Here is a 20913-nt window from a genome sequence, read left to right as displayed (position 1 = left end):
AATCTTAAATACTGTTCTATTTCCTGGTTCACTCTCTCTGTTTGCCCATCTGTTTCTGTATGATAGCTGGTTAAATATCTGTTCTCTATTCCTAAACCTTCTGCAAATGCCTTCCAGAAATGGGACAAGATTTGTGATCCCCGATCTGAAACTATAGCCTTCGGAATTCCATAGATTCTCACTATCTGTGTGCTGATGTGAATAGCTAGTTGCTTAGCAGTGGGGACCCCCTTGAGCGCTAGAAGGTGTGCCATCTTTGTGAATGCATCTACAAATACAAGAATTGTGTTGAACCCTTGGCTGGAGGGAAAATGTACAATCACGTCTAGAGTGATGGTGTGCCAAGGAAAGGGAGGGGTTGTCATTGGTTGTAATAACCCCTTAGGTGCCTATCGTTCAGATTTTCCCTGAGCGCAGATTTCACAGGTTTTGTGGCCACCAGTAACTTCTTTTCACCTGATCATCAGTTTTTGATTCTCCTTTATGTCCTGCCAGAGGATTATCATGACACTCGTGCATTGCTTGGTCTTGTAGTTCCTTAGTTGTAAGGTACAAGGCTCGTTCATGGAAAGGTAATTGGCTTACAATCTCTCTTCCATGCTCCTGTTTAGCCCATTCCTGCATTTCTTCTGGGCTGAAGACATGAGTTACTTGTTCCCTCATCGCATTTAGTAGCACTTATTATCTTTGATTCTGGGATTATCTTTTGAGTTTCCATCTGACCTTTTTGATTTTCAGTGTCCAATCGGGATAAGGCATCCGCCCCTGGTCTGTAAGTGATCATAAAATCATAGTCAGCAAAATACAGTGACCATCTGAGTTGTCGTGGAGTCAAAGTTCTTGTCGATTTAAAAACGTAAGAATTCGGTGGTCAGTGAAAACTGTGACTGTATGTCTGTCTCCCATGAGATAGTATCACCACTCCTTAAAGGCATGTTTGATGGCTAACAACTCCTTTTCAGTTATTGTGTAGTTCACTTCAGCACTGGTTAGCTTTCTAGATCAATAGGCGACTGGATGGAGTTGGCTAGTTTCTTTATGCCGCTGAGATAGTACTTCCCCCAAGGCTTGATCTGAGGCATCTGTATCTACATAAAATGGTTCTGAAGGATCCGCATGTAACAGGATAGGAGCAGACATGAGATCTCTTTTCAAGGCTTTAAAAGCGTCTTCTGCTTCTTCTGTCCATTGGAAAGGAATTCCTTTCTTCAGTAACTGTATAAGAGGAAGTAATTTTCGTGAAAATTCACAAATAAAACTTCTATAAAGGTTTGCAAAGCCTATAAAGCTTTGAACCTCTTTTACACTTGAGGGAGATTTCCAGTTTATCACCGCTTGGATCTTTTTCGTTCATGCATGTTTATCCCCATTGGGGAGAGAATGAAACCCAAAAACTCTACTTGAGAAACATTGAAAGCACATTTTTCCAGTTTTACATACAAATTAGTTTCTCTGTGTTTTTGCAGTATTTTTCGCACCTGGTCTTGATAGTCATTCTTGTTGGCTGAATAAATCAGAATATCGATGATATATACAATTACGCATTGATCGATTAATTCACTGAAGACATCATAAATAAAATGTTGAAAGGTGGCCGGCACATTATACAGCCCATACGGCATCACCAGATACTCCAACAGGCCAAATCTAGTTCTAAAAGCCATTTTCCACTCATCAAATTCTCTCACTCTGATTAGATGGCATGCCCCTCGTAAATCAAGTTTGGTATACATCTGTGCTCCCTTAACCTGCTCTAATATGATGGAAATGAGAGGTAGAGGATATCGATTCTTTTTTTGATTCTGTTGATTGCACGATAATTGATGCAAGTTCTCAGAAATCCCTCCTTTTTGGGTACAAAAAACAGAAGCGACGATACAGGTGACTGGGAAGGTCGGATAAAACCGTCTGTCAGGTATTTGTCCAAATATTCCTTCAGGTGTTGATGTTCTTTTTCAGTCAATGTGTAGACCCGACTGCAGGGTATGTTAGATCCAGGTTCTAACTCTATCTTGCAGGCATAAACACGATGAGGGGGCAAATGTTCTGCTTCCTTTTTGTCAAATACATCTTCAAAATCCTGATATTCTGGAGGTATTTCCTTAGAATTGATGATACACACAGAAACTCCTGTGGTACACAATGAATTCTCAGGATTAGAATTTCTGAAACTTCCTGCTTCTCCAAAACAATTTCCTTGGCAATAATCAGAGTCCATTACTATGGTCCGGGCACTCCAGTCGATAGTTGGGTTATGCTCAGTGAGCCATGGTAACCCCAAGATGAGTTGAACCTGAGGTGCATCTATTAAACTAAATTGAATCACTTCTCTATGATCTTCCACAGAAATCATTTCCACTTGCTCCATATGGCTCACAATAGGCCCAGACGAGAGGTTTGTCCCGTCTACGGCTCGCACCGGTTCACTTTTGGATTTTGGTATTGCTCTCAATCCCACCTTGTCTGCGAATTTTAAGTCGCAAAAATTCCGGTAGCTCCGAAGTCTATCATCATCAAAACTTCAGTCAGGGTTTCTTGTCGAAATGTTATCATCATGGACAGTATCATGTGTGGAGATGACGACTGCAAGGTATTTGCCACTTGATGTTCATTTGGAGTTGTTTTCTGATTAGCATCCACCGGTCCAACTCCTACTACTGGTGGTGCTGCAAGTTTTTCTTCGGCTTAAAGGGGTTTTTAGGTTTCTTCGGACAACCTCTCATGAAGTGGCCACTTGATCCGCAGTACAAGCACAGATTGTTAGCCTTCCATTTATCCTTCTCGTCTTTAGTCAGTGGGCCTCTTATTGTTCCTATTTGCATGGGTTCGGTGCCTGATTGCACTTCTGTAGATCTACTGTTCTTCATTCTGACTCTATCAATTCATGGAACAGTTGATTTGAACTCACGTCTTCGTTCTCCTCTTCTTTCGCCTTGACGGAAATCGATCTCCAGAACTAGACCCACCAGTGCCGAGATTTCTGTGGGACGATTTGGAATCTGAGCTAGAACATCCTTTAACTTGTCTTTTAGGCATCGATAAAAAAACTGCTGTCCTTTTAATCTCTGGCCAATTGGTCTCCACCACAAGTTTATTAAACTGCACCAAATATGTTACGAGGTCTGTATTTCCTTGTCGTAACTCAAGTAACTCATTATCTACTGCTTGGGAGATTCTTTGTTGATCGAATATTCAAAGACATTCTTATTAAAACTCTTCATAGTCATGCAATATTGCGTCATCCCGAGCTACTGGTGGCATTGACCATGATGCTGCATCACCACTTACATACGATAAGATGAATTCCACCCTAGATTGTGCATCAGGAAAAATTGAAGGACTTGTGTAGTTAATCTATTTGACTCTTGGGTGGAAGAATCTAATGTTTCCTTTCCTGAACTACTTTGTTGTCCCATTCGTGAAGCTAACTCTTCCGTATCTTTTCTAGAGCTTATCATTTCCTGCCTTAAATTTTGATTTTCTTCTTCAACTGCAACTAATTCTTTTGGAATTGCCTCTAGGATTACCCCTAATGTTTGTAAATTAATTCCTTCGGCCATTTCTTTTCCTCTACAGGATTTTTTGCCTAGCATGGTACAGATGTATGTTACAGAATGGTCTGGGGTTCTGACAATAACAAACAATCAAAAAACAAGCAGAATGAACCACAATCATGGGTTTGGTCTTCTCAATAGGAGCCCTCTGATAGAAAATATAACTTTAGGAACTGTGTTATTATTAAGAAACCTGTCAGGTAGTAGGATACTGATACATGTTCATCTCATTCCTTTCAAGGTTCATCAAAAAATTCAGAGAGGGAAGGACGGTCAGAATGCAGATCAGAAGAGCGAGTCAAGCCAGAGACACACATCTCAATTCAGACTACTTTATCAAACAAGAAGTTAAACCCAAATTAAAACCTCAATATAAAAAGAAGAAGGTAGCTGGCCTTAAATTTAAAATAAATGACCAGGCTACTGAGAACTCAACTTCTGAACTGAGAATAGGCTATGACGATGTTTGACAGTGCAGCAGAAGTAACAATAGCTCACCAGAACCTGATGGAATTTCTGGTGACAGCAGCGTTGAATGACTTTATCACAGTGGAAACACCTGATCCAAATGTGAGTGTCCCACATCAGTTATATGAAATTACGCTCCAAATGGAGGGGGGCATACCAAGAAAAGTGAAAGGTCTCTTTTGGGAGAATCTGACATATGTATATGTATATGATATACTATTGGCTGAAATAGATTGGGCATCGGAGTTGATTATGAACTGCCCAAAAGGAAAAGCAGTATTATTACCATCCTACTCCGACCTCGTTACAGAATCACTTAAACATTCATACACACAGGAATGGGTGGTAGCACTAGCTTCTGCATTATACCGAAGTCATGTAGGGTGGGACGCTGAGTTGCCTCACCATGAAATTCCAGTAAAAACTATTCCAAATCAACAGAGACAGTACCCAATTAAACATGACGCAAACATACAGGTCAGGGAGATCTTAGATCAACTTGAATACCAAGGTGTTATTGAGAATTGCACCTCCTCCATAAATAATCCTTTGTTTCCTGTAATGAAACCTGAGAATTCATACTATCTAGTTTTAGACTACAGGCATTTAAGCACATGCATGAAGACATTTGCAGTAAAAAATTTACACATTGCCATCTTAATAAATAACACTGTGCGGAAGAAATACATATCAACACTAGATTTCTCAAATGGATTCTCTTTCCAAAATATAGTGCCTGAAAGCAGATAGTTGACAGCATTTTCGATCCTCAGCTCTCAGCGCCAATTCTGTAGACTGCCCCAAGGGTATAATAATAGCCCCAGGTTGTTCTCAGCAAGACTATCAGAGTTACTTTAACCCCTTCGCTGCTGCGGACATTCCGCAGCAGCGCTGGGGGGGGGCAGGGGGGCAGCGCGGTGGGCCTGTGCTCATGACGGAGCCGCTCCGTCATGAGCCACAGTTGAGCTGTGCTCATGACGGAACGGTTCCGTCATGACTCCGCCCATTTGCGTTGTCCCCTCGCACAGGCGGGGAAACAGCGCCGCGCAGGCGGAGCGGCCGCCAACAGGATTGTCATGACGGAACCGTTCCGTCATGAGCACACGCCAACCGTGGCTCATGACGGAACGGTTCCGTCATGAGCAGGGAAGGGGTTAAAATGTTGATGAGGAGCCATTGTCCTATGTAGGTGATATTTATCTGATGGACAAGGAACAATTGGATCATGTGAACAGGGTGAACAACATAATTCTGGGGTTCACCTCTGAGGGCTACAAATGTAACTTTAAAAAATCAAAAATTGCCCACCTCAATGATCTATTTTTAGGATATGAGCTCGCAAGTGAAGGAAAAAGCCTTGCAGCTAATATTTTCTGAACATTTTGTGCTGATCCAACCTCCAAAGACTCTGAAAAAATTGCAGTCCATTTAAGGATTCCTAAATGTTGGCATAACATACATTTTGGATTATGCAGAAAAAGTAAAACCTTTCTACCACTTGATTAGATTAGATTTTTCAGTTCAACATTGGACACAGAAACACACAGAAATTCTTTGTTACTTAAAAGCTGACATGATAGCTTCCAAACACTTACACACACGTGGAAACACTACAAATTTGGTGATCTGTGTAATTGCGGTTCAATCCGGGTACATTTACCTCACCTTAAATAAAGGCAAAACTGTATCCATTGCAGAAAAATCCCATTTGTACACAAGCGCAGAACTACGTTTAGCATCAACTGAAAAAATACTGACAGCAGTACAGATTTCTGTAGTGAGACAAAGAACTCTAGCTCAAGCAAAATGAATAATTGTTGTGACTCCAATACTGACCTTATAGGCTGTTATAAAAGCAAGCGTTCCAAACGCGAAAGCACTGCATCCATGATGGATACAATGGGCTAATTCTCAAACTGCAACAGATGTAGATTACAAATTTGATTCTACATTAAAAAAAAAGAACACACATTTCTGCAGTATGTACAAGAATATCCTCTTCTGAGTGAAATAAAGCCTATAGATCAGTGAATACATCATTTACTCTGACGGATCTGCCCAGTTGGCCATAGGAAGTAAACAGCAATGCAGCACCGCATTCAAATATAAAGGGACGTATGCGAGATAGCAAGGTCCGTCCTAGCAATAAGCAGACAGAGCCTCCAGGAGATTGCACGGCACAGCTGCCAGAACTAAAAGCCCTGACACTGGCACTAAAAAATACAGATCGGGAATTCCCCATACTTATTACGTGCAATTCATTTTACTATGTCCAGTCATGCAACCAATGTCTTCAGTATTGGGGCAGAATGGGTTTAGGGATTCCAAAGGTTGAACAATAAAGCACAAGATGTTTTGAGAACAAGTGGCAAAGCTGAAAAGAAAATTGTCAAGGGCTCATATAATACATACATTGAGTCATCAGCGTATTGTTGTGCACGTTGAAGGGAATTCACTGGCCGATGAAGCTGCCAAGATGACAGTGAGAACTGCTGCCGTTGCTGCAATCACTCGTTTTGGCACGAGAATAGATGGAAAGATAATGGTAGCTCTCAAAGCTACGCTTAATAGCAGCTTAGCATTGCCTAAAGGTTTTCCACTCAAGTACTACTACAAATGAAATGCGCAAAACATACCATATGCTCAAATTCCAGAAGTGGGGGATAGAGTAATAACAAACATGTGTATTACTACAACAGTTTTACTATTGAAATAATGTTATTGGTAGCCAGGTCTTACAAAGCAAACCAAAAGCTTTGTCCTTAAGTGCAACTTCTGCCAGAACATGAAGGATTCCACCGCAGCACGCCCACCGCAAACACCTCTACTGATTTCAGACAGACTACTTGCATGTGTCTATTTCAACCACAGTGGCCCCTTACAATCTGACAGGGCTTACAAGTAAATCTTGAAAGCAGTGGATTCATGCTCTATATCTCTGTGGGTTTGGCCCCAGCGATCGACTGACGCCTGAACTGTTATAAAGGATTAGCATGTGTTTATAGGGACATACACATTTGGCACATTTCATTCTGACTGTGGCCCTTCGTTCAGCTCTTTGGCTTCTAAAGGGGAAGTACTCCTCTCCCTATCATCCCGAGGATAACTCAATAGTGGAGTGGAAAAACCAGGACTTAAAGCAATTCTTTTTTTTTTTTTTTCCAAAACCTTTATTAGTCACCAACAGATAGTACACAGCTTTTCGCCTACATCCTCGGTGACCAGGCCGGCAGCGTCAGAGTGCAGTGTCATAATCAAGAAACATTAGCTGGCAAGTATCAAACAATTAACACAGCGGGACGCCTACAACCCATGAGGGCCGGCTGCGAGGAGTGTGGCGAAGGCTGCTTAAATATGCATTAGTGAGCAGTCATATCAACAAGATATATTCGAACATGAAACATTTGAGGTTTCTTTTATCTTTCGTAACCAACCGAAAAAAATACAATAATATCTGTTCTCTCCCAGGGTGTGTCCACCATATTCAATATGTGGCATAAAGGACCTTACAGTGCAGAGCTGCGGTGCAATGAATCGCACTGTGGAGTGCAGCTAGAGCCCGGAGTGATGTCGCCCTGCACCTTACTGACCCATCCAGTGACCAGGGAGGATATGGTTATGACCCAATCAGAGAACGTAACCTGGTGCTACTTCCTGCCATGCCATGTAGTGTGTGCCCTCGTAGAGTGTGGACTACGTTACCCGAGATCCAGGGGAACGGCAGAACCGCCGCACAACCCGCCCGTGTAGTCTGCGTGTGGTGTGCCAGTTCATCAGAAAGCGTGTAACAGGTCTGAACGTACTAGGAACGCCATGCATGTTATGCGTGGGAAGGAAAAGAGTAAGGGAAGTGAGGAAATCAATCAGACGCAGTTGCCAGTGGGGTAGGTGCAGGACATAGCGTAGTGGACGAGCGAACCCTATCTGTATCCCTATTACCGTCCCTCTCGGTTTCGTCCGAGTTCTGAGCCCGTAGGAGATATGTAGTGAGGGGACCTCAGAGGTCCTTGGGACGTGACTTGTGTGGCAAGAGATCAGCATAATTGTGAAGGTGTTCCTGGCAGGTTGACATCGTATCCAGCCAAATCTTGAATTTAGGCGCTCGCCCTCGCCCCCATCTGCACGCCACATGGCGCTTAGCCAACAGAAGTCCCAGCGCAAAAAATTTCCGATGTGCCTTTACCGTGGGGTTTGAATGGCCCAGCAGGGCAATCTTAGGACAGGGTGCAGTGCTTACCCCGATCATTTCAGAAAGGGCCTCGAACACCGCCACCCAATAAGCAGCCACAGCCTGACACTTCCATGCCAGGTGTATGAATTCCGCGCCCGCTCTTCTGCATCTCAGGCACCGGTCGTTGTCCCGGAGTCCGAATCGGTACAATTTGGCAGGGGTAAAGTAGAGGCGATGTAAAAATTTAAAATGAACCAGTCGAAGGCGGGCATTACCTGTCACCGCATTAGTATGAGAACAACTTTCCTCTCATTGGTCATCCGACATAGGAGCTCCCAGATCACTGTCCCAGTCAGCCCGCGCTCTAAGAGAGGGGGGAGATGGAGCCGCCTGCGCATGTTTATATAACATGAAGACCACATGTGTCGGGGTGGCTGCCTGAAGCAGAGCATGTAAAGGCGCCCAGGTATCCGTCTCCACCAGGAAGTTAGGCGTGATCGTCTTGATATTTTGCCGAAGCCGAGTGTAAAGAAATGTATCCATTACCGAAGGGGCCCTTTCTCCAAAGAAGTGTGCCGCCGTGCGAAAGCTCCCCATGTGATATAGATCGCCGCACGTGTGGATCGCGAGCCTTGTGAGCAGATGACGCCCAATTTCCTCGCAAATAGCACTCAATCTGGGGTCATGTGCCAGGGTCATACGAGGAGAATATAGGAATTTAACTTCCATATGGTCCGCCATGCGTTTCCAGGCCCGCACAGTGCAGTCGACCGTGGTGGGGTCCCGATCTCCTATTCGGGCGTTCGTGTATAGATATCCGGAAGGCTGCTCAGGCCTCATAAACCCATCCTCCACTGCCAGATGCGCCATAAAGGGAGGGGGGTGGAACCAGTAGACAGCGAAGTGGCCCTGGGCACAATCATAGTATCGACGAAAGTTAGGTACATCAAACCCACCTTGGTGATAAGGCAACATAAGCGTCCGCAGCCCAATTCTGGCCTGTTTCCCACCCCAGATAAGTCGTGACAGCTGGGAGTCGAGGGCTCGGAAGAAGTATGCCCCCGGGCTATATGGTATATTGGTGAAAAGGTATAGCAATTTGGGAAGGACCACCATCTTGATTAGGGAGATACGGCCTGCCATGGACAGCGGGAGATGGATCCACTGAGTGACTTTGTCCGTAAGTTTGTCCATAACAGTCCCGTAATTAGCTCTAATAACGGTCTCCCGGTTTCTGGTCACCCTAACACCCAGGTATTTTATCTCTTCCGCCTCCCACACCAGGGGGTAATCTAGAGGGAACTGCACAGTCTTGTCAGTCAAGGGGAACAAGGCTGACTTTGCCCAGTTTATTTGTATACCTGCTATAGCTCCGAATTTAGTTATCTCGCGCAGCAGAGGGTTCAGGTTTTCCTGCAGTTTGTGGACATAAAGAGTCATGTCATCCGCATATAATGCAATAAGTAGCTGGCGCTCTGGATAGATAAGAGATCTGTGTCTGTGATGTTGCCGAAGTTTTGCCGCCAAGGGTTCTACAGCGATCGCAAATAGAACTGGGGAGAGGGGACACCCCTGCCGGGTACCCCTATGGATAACAAAAGGAGCAGAGCGGGCACCATTGAGCAGGACCGCAGCTTGAGGCTGGCTGTACAGCAGCCGAATCCAGTCCAGGAAGTTGAAGGGCGTGCCCATCCGTTCCAGTAAGGCCAGAAGGTAATCCCACTCAAGGGAATCAAACGCCTTAGTGGCATCGAGAAAAACCGTGGCAGCCTCACACCTGGGATCGATATCCTGTATCACCGCCTGCAGAGTGCACAGATTGTGAGAAGTCACACGGTTCGAGACAAACCCGGCCTGATCCGGAAGGACGAGACGTTCCATCAGGAGGTTAAGGCGCGTAGTCAATACCTTCGCCAATATTTTAACATCCGTATTCAACAAAGAGAGGGGCCTGTACGAGTCGCAGTGCTCTGGCTGCTTACCTGGTTTCAACAGGGATGTGATGAGGGCTTCGCGCATCGTACCTGGCAAGGCACCCTCTTCTAGGGCGGTGTAGTACACTTGCTTCAGTATCGGGGCCAGTATGTAAATGAAGGCCTTGTAAAAGTCAATCGGTAACCCGTCCGATCCCGGCGCTTTGCCCGACTTCATGGACATTATCGCGTCCTTTATTTCGTCAAGTTCTAGTTCATGATGAAGGAACTTCTGCTGGGATGGGCCCAACCAGGCAACTGCAGTGTCGTCAAGGTACTCATGCAATGCAATCCGTGTCGTCCTGTGGGACGCGTATAGTTTGGTGTAGTGGTCAGTGAGGACTCGGAGTTAGTCCGTGAGATCCCGCTGCGGGACGCCGCGTTCGTCCAGCAGGGAGGCCACATAGTTACGGTACCTAGAGGACTGGACCGCGGAGGCCAATGCCCTGCCGGGTCTGTCCCCCTCGCCATGTACCCGAGCGACAAAATGCCGCCCTAGGAACTTGCATTCCCTAGCAGCAGCTTCAGTGTATTCATTCAGTTTCTCTCTAAGCTGCGCCACAACTCCATGACCCCGCGCGCTCTGTGCCATCTCGCGTTCTAAGTGCCGGAGCTCAACTTCCCGCTTGCATATCTCTCCGCGCAACACCTTGAGGACTCCTCCCGCTTTAGCTATGCACCACCCTCTTACGGTGACTTTGAATGCCTCCCAGACCGTAGTGAGGCTGGATACTGAGTCAATATTACACTCAAAAAAGTCTTTTATGTCTTGCTCTAATTCCGCCCTAAAGACTGAATCAGTGAGGTGCGCAGGATTGAGACGCCAGCTCAAGTAAGGGGACATTTCGAGGGGTATGCGTAGTGTAAGTAGAACTGGTGAGTGGTCTGAGAACGTGCGAGCAAGATGAAGCGCCGTGACCAACCATGGGGATAGGTCTGCCGACAGAAACACGTAGTCAAGGCGTGCCCAAGTGGAGTGTACAGCAGAGTAGTGAGTGCCCTGCCTGAGTGAGGGGTGGAAGTGCCTCCACGCATCAACCAGATAGTGTTCGTCGACTACGTTTAACAGCATGCATTGGGTGTGTGTGTAGTGCGACGCCTGTGGATTTGATCTGTCCATCACAGGTTTGAGCGCTGTATTGAAATCGCCCCCTAGTATGACATGAGATATACCCAGGGTTTGTATTTTGCCCCACATTGTGAGAAACGCGGACGGGTCATCTGTATTGGGGCCGCAGTAGCATGCAAACAGTATTGTGTGTGAGTGCAGTTTCCCCCAGATTATGCAGTATCTGCCACCAGAATCCACCTCGGTTCCCGCAGGTATAAACCCTGTCCACCGTTTCACCAGAATGGTCACTCCTCTAGCATAGTTCGAGTAAGAGGAAAACACCTTGCAGGCTGCTCAACGTGATGCGAATGAGGGGGTCCCTCCCGGCATTAAGTGCATCTCCTGAAGCATAGCAATAGACATTCCCTGCCTAGCAAGGTATCCCAGGACCTCTCTCTTCTTTCTCGGGTTATTTAACCAGCGTACGTTCCAGGAGACCAGCTGAAATTGCAAAGCCGGTCGCACGTCCACTACGTCCCCCATTCACCCGTACATGGAAATATTTGGCACTTATGCATGGCATGCAGTTTCACATAGCGCTGAGTGTAACAACTAAAAGAAACCTCCAGAAGAACTACCTCTTCCCCCCAGTTCCGAACGTACATTACTGATGAGTTAAGGGTCCCAGGAGTAAATCGGAACATACACCCACCCACAACGGCAACCCCAACTAGCCGGGGACATAGAACCCTCCCATCCCCCCCACCCCCCATCCATCCCAACCCTACCAACAAAAAGAATAGAACAACTACCCTTACCCTACTGAGGGAGGGGGTATGTTGGGGCTCGCCTATCGGGGGACAATGTCTAGGGGTGCCCAACCTGCCTACCACCTCCCTACTTACACCCACAAGAATCCAGAGTTACCTGGCTTCTCAGTGTGGGACGGAGGTGGGTGACCGGGCACAAAATATCACATTGACCATTTCGAACGTTCGCAATAAAAGAAGGGTACCTCACCAGGATATGCAGTGTCCTGATCGGGCAGGTACAGCAGCGGCATCAGTGTGAGTCCGGGGTGCCACCAGGCCGCGCTCAGCCCTGTTGCTCCATCGGAGAGGGAGATCTAGAGTGCCACAGCTCAGCCCTGTCTCTAGCTAGGTCCTTTTTGTGTTGCTTGAGGAAGTCTTCAACTTGCTGCGGATGTTGACAAAAAAAATGTTTACCTTGGTGAGAGATTTTCAATTTCGCAGGGTAGAGCATGACGTAGGGGATCTCCCGGGCTTGTAGTTTCTTTTTAACCCCCGCAAATTTCCTTCGAGCCTCCTGCACGGAGGCAGTGAAATCGGGAAAGAAGGATAACGTTGTATTGCAGTATCCCACTCTACCAATCTCCCGTGCGCGTCTTAATACCGCATCCCGGTCCCTGTAGTTAAGGAATCGCGCAATGATGGGCCGCGGCTGGGCTCCAGGGGGAGGACGGGCAGCTAGGGATCTGTGCGCCCTTTCCACGATAAGGTGTGAGGAGAAGGAGTCCTTCCCAAAGAGCTCGATCACGAGGTTCTCGACGAAGACCTCCATTCTCCCATTGTTGGTGGACTCCGCAAGGCCAAGGATGCGGACGTTATTGCGACGGGACCTCGCTTCTAGGTCCTCATTCTTTTCCGCAATTATTTTTAGAAGCCTGTCCATTTGGGTTACCTGCCTGCCTGTAGAAGTGGCGCCATCCTCCAATGTAGAGATCCTGTCCTCAGTTTCCTTAATTCGAGCATTGTGGTGCTCCAGCCTAGCCACCACGCTATCCAATCGGGAATTGATGGTATCAATCTTGGAGTCTATGGTCGACAGGCTCCGTTTCATGTCCAGTAATAGGGATTTCCAGTCGTCCTCCGGTGGCCCGGCGGTGGGAGGACCGCCCTCGGGTCCCGGTGTCGTCGTGGGATTTTTTTTGGTTTCAAATGGCAACCTGGACTGTCTAGTGTCGCTGCGGCCCATGACGCACAGCCAGAAAGACAATCCCCGCTCAGACCGCAAAGCAGGCGACTGGAGCAGGACAGGCTGAAAGGTGAAAAAGAACTTTCCACAAAGGCCTCCTTGCAGCAATCCAACAGGCGCCCACCTACTTGGCGGGTGGTAGCAGGCCGAAGCACCCAGGCCCAGGAAGGACCCAGCCGGGTCTATCCACAGCCATGGGAGGATGAACAATTCGGAGCTGTGTCAGTAGTTGCTCCAAGTAGCGCGGATCCAAGTGTCACAAGTGGAGCCCGGACGTATCTGCCGGCGAGGCCCGCCACGAAGCCATCCTCTCACCCGGCAGGCCTCGTAGCCCCGGAGTCGCTTGATGGACCTCTCCAGTCAGGGAGCCGCAGAGGACCCCACACCACGACGTTCCTTCAGGTAAGGAGTGGGGCAGTTTGCACTTGGCTCCGATAGCGGGAATAGGAGGAGTAAGCCGCACACCGCAACATCAATGCCAAGGAGGTCGGCCCGGTCGAGGCGGCAGCATCCGTCCCGGGCAGCGTGCAGCGGAGGGCCGCAAGCAGCGACCGCACGTCCACGGTGGCCGCCCAGAGCACGGTCACCAGTCCCCAGCTCGATGAGCCGCCCAGCTCTGGTGCCGCGTAGAGACAGCCCCCCCTCCGCATGCACCAGGCCGCAGGAGGTCCGGGCACCCTGCCCCGTGCGGGCAAGGCAGTCGATGGCGGAAAGGAGCAGCACGGCAATGTAGTACCACCCCAGGGCCAATATTGAAGCCTGCAGAGACAGTGCGTGTCCCCGACCCAGTCGGCGGTCCTCCAGCCCAAGTCCGGGACAGTAGCACAAGTTGCCGGATAGTGTCCGGTCGAGGATCCACATATATATTTCCTCCACGAGGTCACTCACACCAACTTATCTGCCGGCGACGTCGCCGCTGAGGTGGCCGCCCAGTTCACACCGGTGCCACGATGTTCATCACGGGGTGACGTCTCTGCCGCGCCGTGCAGGCCTCCAATCCCCAGAGATTCCCAGTGGGCACACGCCGCAGGCCTGTAGTTCTCGGACAGGCACAGCCCCCCGCTCGGGGGGATCACCGCAGATATCTCGGCCCTCCGACTGGCGATTTCGGCGTTCTCGGTACCGCTGCGTTCAGCAGACTCTTGCGGGCATAACGGTGAGGTTGGTGATCAGGTTGTCCCGGTCAGGATGTAATACAGGATAATGGAAGTGCCCGGTCTGGCGGGAGCCTCACTGCAGTGCGGCCATCTTGGTTTGGCGCCACCTAGCGCCCCCGACTTAAAGCAATCCTTATCAGCGAGGGTATTAGACTCTGGCGGCAGTAGGATCAATCACCTATATGGGGTCAGCTGGCACTTAATAACATGCCAAGAAGTTCCCTGGAAGGCTGTGCTCCATATGAGGTCCTGTTTGGGACAAAAATGTGGGTACTTGACCTCAATTGTGGCAGCAAAGTGGCAGATGAAAAAGCATTTAATATCAAAAATCGTTTGGCTGTTTTACAGGAACTCAATAAATTTCAGGCATTACAAAGCAGCATCCAAGTAAAATGCACCACCACTGGGGAAGTGAAAGCTTTTCCAACAAGACCTGCCTGGGTCCTGAAGATCAGGGACCTGGTCAGAGAAAAGGTAGTGGACAAAAAGGAGTTTGGGCCATCTTATAGAATACCTGTACAGGTCCTGGCTGTTGAAGAAACAAGAATAGTACTTCTTCAGCCCCTTGTCTGTAAAAAAGAAAAGAGACTCTTCTCCATTGACCTGATAAAACCACACTATGTGGGCAATACTAAGTAGCAGGCCGTGTGGAGTCCTGGGTAGCCGCCGATCTCCTCTCGCTACCATACAGGAAGTTCCGACAGAAAGACTAATAATGTTTGAGGATTCTACTCTACAAAGTAACAGAGTTACCATCAATGGAATGGGACTCTTTCCTGTTGAATGGAACAGCAAAAAAACACAAATGAAGCACAGATACCCAATTTGCCCTAATATCGAGTTCTATGTGAATATATCTCAAAACTAGTCATATGCCAGTTCAACAAAACCTGCTGAGCTACCAAAGATACATCTAACAGTGTCTTGCTACTTCATTGATTTTGACACCTTTTCTCTGGATCCAAGTGAACCTGAGTCACCGCCAGCTTCTGTTTCCCACAAAGAAAAAATGTATGATCCCTACCTTTGGCTAGAAAAAACGTACTTTGTTTCTCCCTGGCTACAGCTCTGGATTGCATTTGGTCTACCTTTCCTAGTCCTTTGGATAGGTGTAGTAACTGTCTTTTTCCTGCTCCTGAATGGACACTATATCCCAGAATTCTCAGCAGTAAAACATGTGAACTTGGTCCTGAAACCACATACATCATCTCATCATGAAGAAAGAGACCTGTCCTTATTGAACATTACAGAAGTTCCGGTTGCTGAAGGAATAGTTTAGGATAGGGTTGCATATGATGTATTTGGTCAAACAGAACTTCGGAAAATACCACATTTTTAAAAAATGACTTTGAAGGATATCATCATCTCCAGTACTTTCTCTGATGCTTGGGACTTTGAAACTGTAAATACTATGCTGTCTGATTTAGATCAATCTGCTGTATTCTCCAGTAATGAATTGTATGATGATACATCCGATTTTGACACCATGCATTGTTACAAACACTATGGTCATCACTTCTTGCATAAAGCAAGTATCCCACGTAATGTCTTCACATACCATCCATGGGAACATTGCCGAACACCACCAAAAGGTAGATCACAAATGCTAGCACAGAAGGTTGCTTATTTTTCAGGGTTTAACACTTCAGACCTGACCTCTTATTATTATAAGGATGCACCTACACCTGCAGAGAAATATATGCTCATCAACATGAAACAGATATACTCTGCTTCCTTTATTTCCCAGCTGTCTTTACAGGGTTTTGACTTTTGGAGGGATACCATAGACACAAAATCTGTCTGGGGGACTAAAGATTGGCAAGTTCAGGGAACTGAGGCCTTATTTAAAGCATACCTCATTCCACAACAAATTATCTTCCTAAACAACACTGTGCAAGAGATTTCTTGGCTTGGGTTAGACAAAATCAAGGACTTGAACACACCTCAGATTCCGTCACCAATACACTTAAAGGGGTGGCAGAATTACACAAAACATAGTGAGGATACACTGAATGACATTCCACATGATGGTTCATACAATTTATCAGACCCCAATGTGAAGGGATGGTTGGTTTGGCCTATCGACACAAATAGGTGTCAGTCAAGATTCAGGGATAGATCCGAAGGGTTAAGTATCCACAGACCTGATCAATAAAACGAACAAACAGAAAACTCGGGTGTGATGACATCTTACAGTGTTGGGAAATTATGCCTGGAGTGGCTAAAAAGCTCAGCACTGCCACAGGTGAAACAACACTTGTGCTTACTTTCAGATGACATGGAACTTGGAGATTTTTTGTTAGGTCCTCAGAAACCATGCCAGAAGCGCTTCTTATATGCTATTTATAATAAAGTATGGACAATCTCTCAACAGGAGGCTGCAGGAATATTGCGTGAAATTGACACGGTTACCCTAGAAAAGGCTTTGGCAGTGGTGGACAGTGGTTTTACCACATTGACATCCAGGATTTATTCACTGGGAAACATTTCTTCTGCAATTGATGTAATAGAACAGGATTGGTCTATTCTTCAACATGCGATCCATTCTATTATTATGCTGGACGCTAGACTCATTGCGCTCTGGTCACATGCACTGGTGGTACTTCAACAGTACTTCTCTGTTTTCTGCATGCAATCTAACAGGAAGACAGACAACAATGGCACAAGGAGATGCAAAATATCATCATCATCAAAGTAACTTTATTCGGTTTCAGAGAGAAAACCATAAAAGTACATAAAATCAACCATACATTTTGTAGTTACCATGACCTATTTACATACACATATTAATCACTTCAGTTATTTCAGTTATTAAAAGAGAATACAAATTAAGACGACCATCCTTAAAATCAGTCTAAAACAACACTTAGAGAAAATTATTATTAATTCTAAATAATGCAGATCAATTACAACCATCAATATCGTTTTCTAGTAGCAATTACCACTTTAATAAATTTGTAAACCCCAATACATATGTCTGATGTGGCCAACGAATACAAAAGATTAATACCATCAGTATAAGAGCATGGCCTAGAACTTTTTAAGATCGGGACTAAAAATGTTCCTAGGCTCCTTATATAGGGTGCAAACAAGCATAAGGTGGAATGTGCTTTGAAGTGCCAGATTGTCACAGGGACAGGGCACCAACGTGTCAGTTCAGCCAGCTTGTGTCGGAAAAGCCACTAAAAAATGCAGGGTCAGTAAACGTAATCTTGTTAGGTAAAAGCGTGCCTGAATATTTGAGGTGAACGTTAGGTAAAATTGCAGTTGAGCAGGAAATAAACACAGAGGACCTGCTACCTTCGGTTGGGAATGGCGGTTGTTTGCCCTGCCTGAATGCGCCTCTTTGATAATTATTTTCGCATTCTCATGAATACTTGCAAGGCAATCAAAATAATGTCCCAAGCCTAACTTATAAAAGTTATCCCTGACAAAACGTAGCCAGGGGATAGCTAATACACCATCAAGATTTAGACAGTCGATAATAATTTCTCTGGTAAATGTTAGCTCTTTTGATAACCAAATTTTGGCCCATAAAAGTAGGGGGGCAATGTTTATAGAATCTTCGACAAAGTCAAGCCCCCCCTCATAATGACAAAAGCTTGTAGGGGCACCTTTTGGAGCCATCAGCAGCCTTTTAATAAATTTGTTCTCCATAGTTTGCAACAGTCTACTTTTATGGTATCCTCAGACACCTGCACCGTATGTTACCACAAGGACACATTTGGCTTTATAGATTGTAACAAGCTCGGTCACAGGTTTTTGCCCTAATTAAGATGCAAAACGAAAAAGTCCCTCAACCACCCTACTTGCATAATGCATTCTTGATGTCACAAGTGAATCCCATTTCAGCTTGTTATTAAAAATGTTCCTTAGGTAATTAAAACTTTTCATTTTATCAATTCTCTTTGAGCCAACGGCATGGTTTCTGGTTTTGGTCATTTTAGGTCCACAGACCATCACATACGATTTCCCAAATTTGACCTTTAAATCAAGTGATAAAATTGAATCGGAGAATGCATCAAGAGATTTTTTAAGGCCATTTGTTGTTAGGGCCATGAGGACAGTATCGTCCTCATAAGAGAGGAGCGGAACCTGGGCGCTACCAATGCGTGGACAGTCAAGATTTTTCTCTACCAGGAACGCTTATAGACCATCAGTGTAAATTATAAAAAGAAAAGGTGCTAGTATGCATCCCTGGCGGAAACCCTCTGTTTATACAATAGGCCTAGGTTTTTCACCATTGGCGCCGTTTCTAATGCTTACAGATGTAGAGGTGTGGCGCTTACGGAGAATAGAGACCAAGGGTTCCTCGACTCCAATTTTCCCCATCAGTACCAAAATCTTGTCACGATTTACCGTATCAAAAGCACTAGACAAGTCCATGAAGGCCAGATGGATAGAAACCTTCCTGTCCCGCATGTACTTGCCCATAATCATTGACAAGTTGAGGCACTGTTCAGTAGTACCCAAGCCCCTCCTGAAGCCATAATGTGATCTTCCAATAACCCCTGAATCTCTCGCCCAGATTCCCAATCTCGCAAGAACAACCCTACCCAGTACTTTTGCGATGGCATCAGTTAAGGAAATTGGCCTATAGCAAGAAGGATCACACCTTTTACCTTTTTTAAACATAAGGATCACTATAGCCTCCTTCCAGGATTCCAGGATAGGGCCGATCACCACTGCCTTAAACACATTGGTCAGTAATGGGGCCAACAATTTAGGGTTAATTTTAAAAAGATCCAGTGGGACCCCATCTGGGCCAGGGGCTTTCATGCTTATACCTTTAGCTATGGCTTCCTCAACCTCAACTACAGAGATTGATGCACTTAGATGGCGTGCGGTTGTCAAATCTAGGGGCAGATCCTCGCTGGGGATCTCAAAAGTGCGGCCTTTAGGATTAAATATGGCCGCATAGTGGGCTTCCCAGACATCTGCCACAATTAGGGAATCAATCCTGCCTGACTCATCATTGAATAGAGGGCGGTTTATGACCTCCCAGAAGCTTTTTGAATCCTTAAGGGTGCTCGCTCTAGCCAAGTAATTCCAGGATAAATGCCTTAGATCTTCTTTCCTCTGATTCACTGAATCTTTGTAAACCTTCCTGGCAGTTTCAATCTGGACCCTATCTCGAGGGTGTGCATGAAGTGCCAGTTTTAGGATTGTGTGTGCTCTAGTGCATTCTGCATTAAACCACCTTTTATCAGGGTGGTTCACTGCCTTGATTGTTCTAGTCAAATTTTTGGCTACATTCGTACAGATGGATTGAAACTCCTGAATAATCTCAGCAGGTGAAAGGTCATGGGCTAAACACTTCAGAATAGAGTCATAATTTGATACAACAGTTTTAACTTCAAACTCATTAGGTTTTAATTTATTCTATCTAAGTTTTACCCCCTTATTAGGGTTAAAAGAGACTTTAGGACCCAGAGCAATACCTGGCTGAGGTATTATACTAATTGCCATTTTAAGTGGATTGTGATCACTCACACTATGTGAAATCACCTCAAAATCACCAATAAGTTGCAGAAACATTTGTGATAGAAATATAAAATCAATAGTACTCTCCCTACCTGCACCCACGTAAGTAGGGCACTGTATTACGGGGTTACTAACCATGGCATGGTTAATTTATGGCCATATTACACCGCCAGTCATGACATTCCAAATTCAATACTGTCTACAGTATCACCAAGTAGGGAGGCATGAAGCTTTGGGTAAGGAATGCATACATGAATCTTGGGAATTACCGTACAGATTTACATGCAGGAATGAGGACATTGAAGTTTTTATAAGTGGTTCAGACTGTGAGAATTCTTTAACTAGGTCTCTAATTTGTCAGGATATTAAGCTTCATGGAGCATGTAATGCTTCAGTAGCAAACCTATTGTGTCACTTGGAAGGACCCCCAGCTGCCGTGATTCATCCGGTGTTCAAGCCACTCTCGAATGGGAGTTACTTGATGTTGATTGATCAAGGTTACTGTGGGTTGCTGCCAGGCATCACATAACTGGTCACAATGAGTTCCAGGGGTACTTGTTGTATGCATGTATTGTTTCCACCGACCCACACAGTCAGGGAGGTGCAACTATGGCCTTCATCAAATGTTTCCCTTATATGGTTTGATTCTCTGGGCAGACTTAAAGCCATGCTTTTACAGAACGATGTGGCCTTAACCTCAGCCCGAGAGACTGTTGATCTCCAGGTTGCAAGGTCTCCACTGAGATACAGGCAGTAGTCTGAACGAACTTCCCGCTCAATTTCGGGGAAATGGTACATTGTATCTTTGACATGTTTGATACGAATGGGACAGTACACCTATTTAAGAGCATAAATTGTGGACTATTGACTATTGAGCACCTTTCAGATGATCTTTAAAGTTATACCATCATTTATACATTTAGAATTAGGAAGCATTTTAAGAGGTCTTCCGCTTGTCCTACTACTTGTAGTGGCTATCCTGGTTTTAATTTTCCTGCTATGCAATGGACATCTATCGTGTTTCTAATTTGACACACCTACACCCTGCACTCCAGAGAGG

This window comes from Triturus cristatus, chromosome 3_1 (assembly GCF_964204655.1).
Source record: "Triturus cristatus chromosome 3_1, aTriCri1.1, whole genome shotgun sequence".
In the NCBI taxonomy this organism is placed as follows: domain Eukaryota; kingdom Metazoa; phylum Chordata; class Amphibia; order Caudata; family Salamandridae; genus Triturus; species Triturus cristatus.
This window is presented reverse-complemented; position numbering follows the sequence as displayed.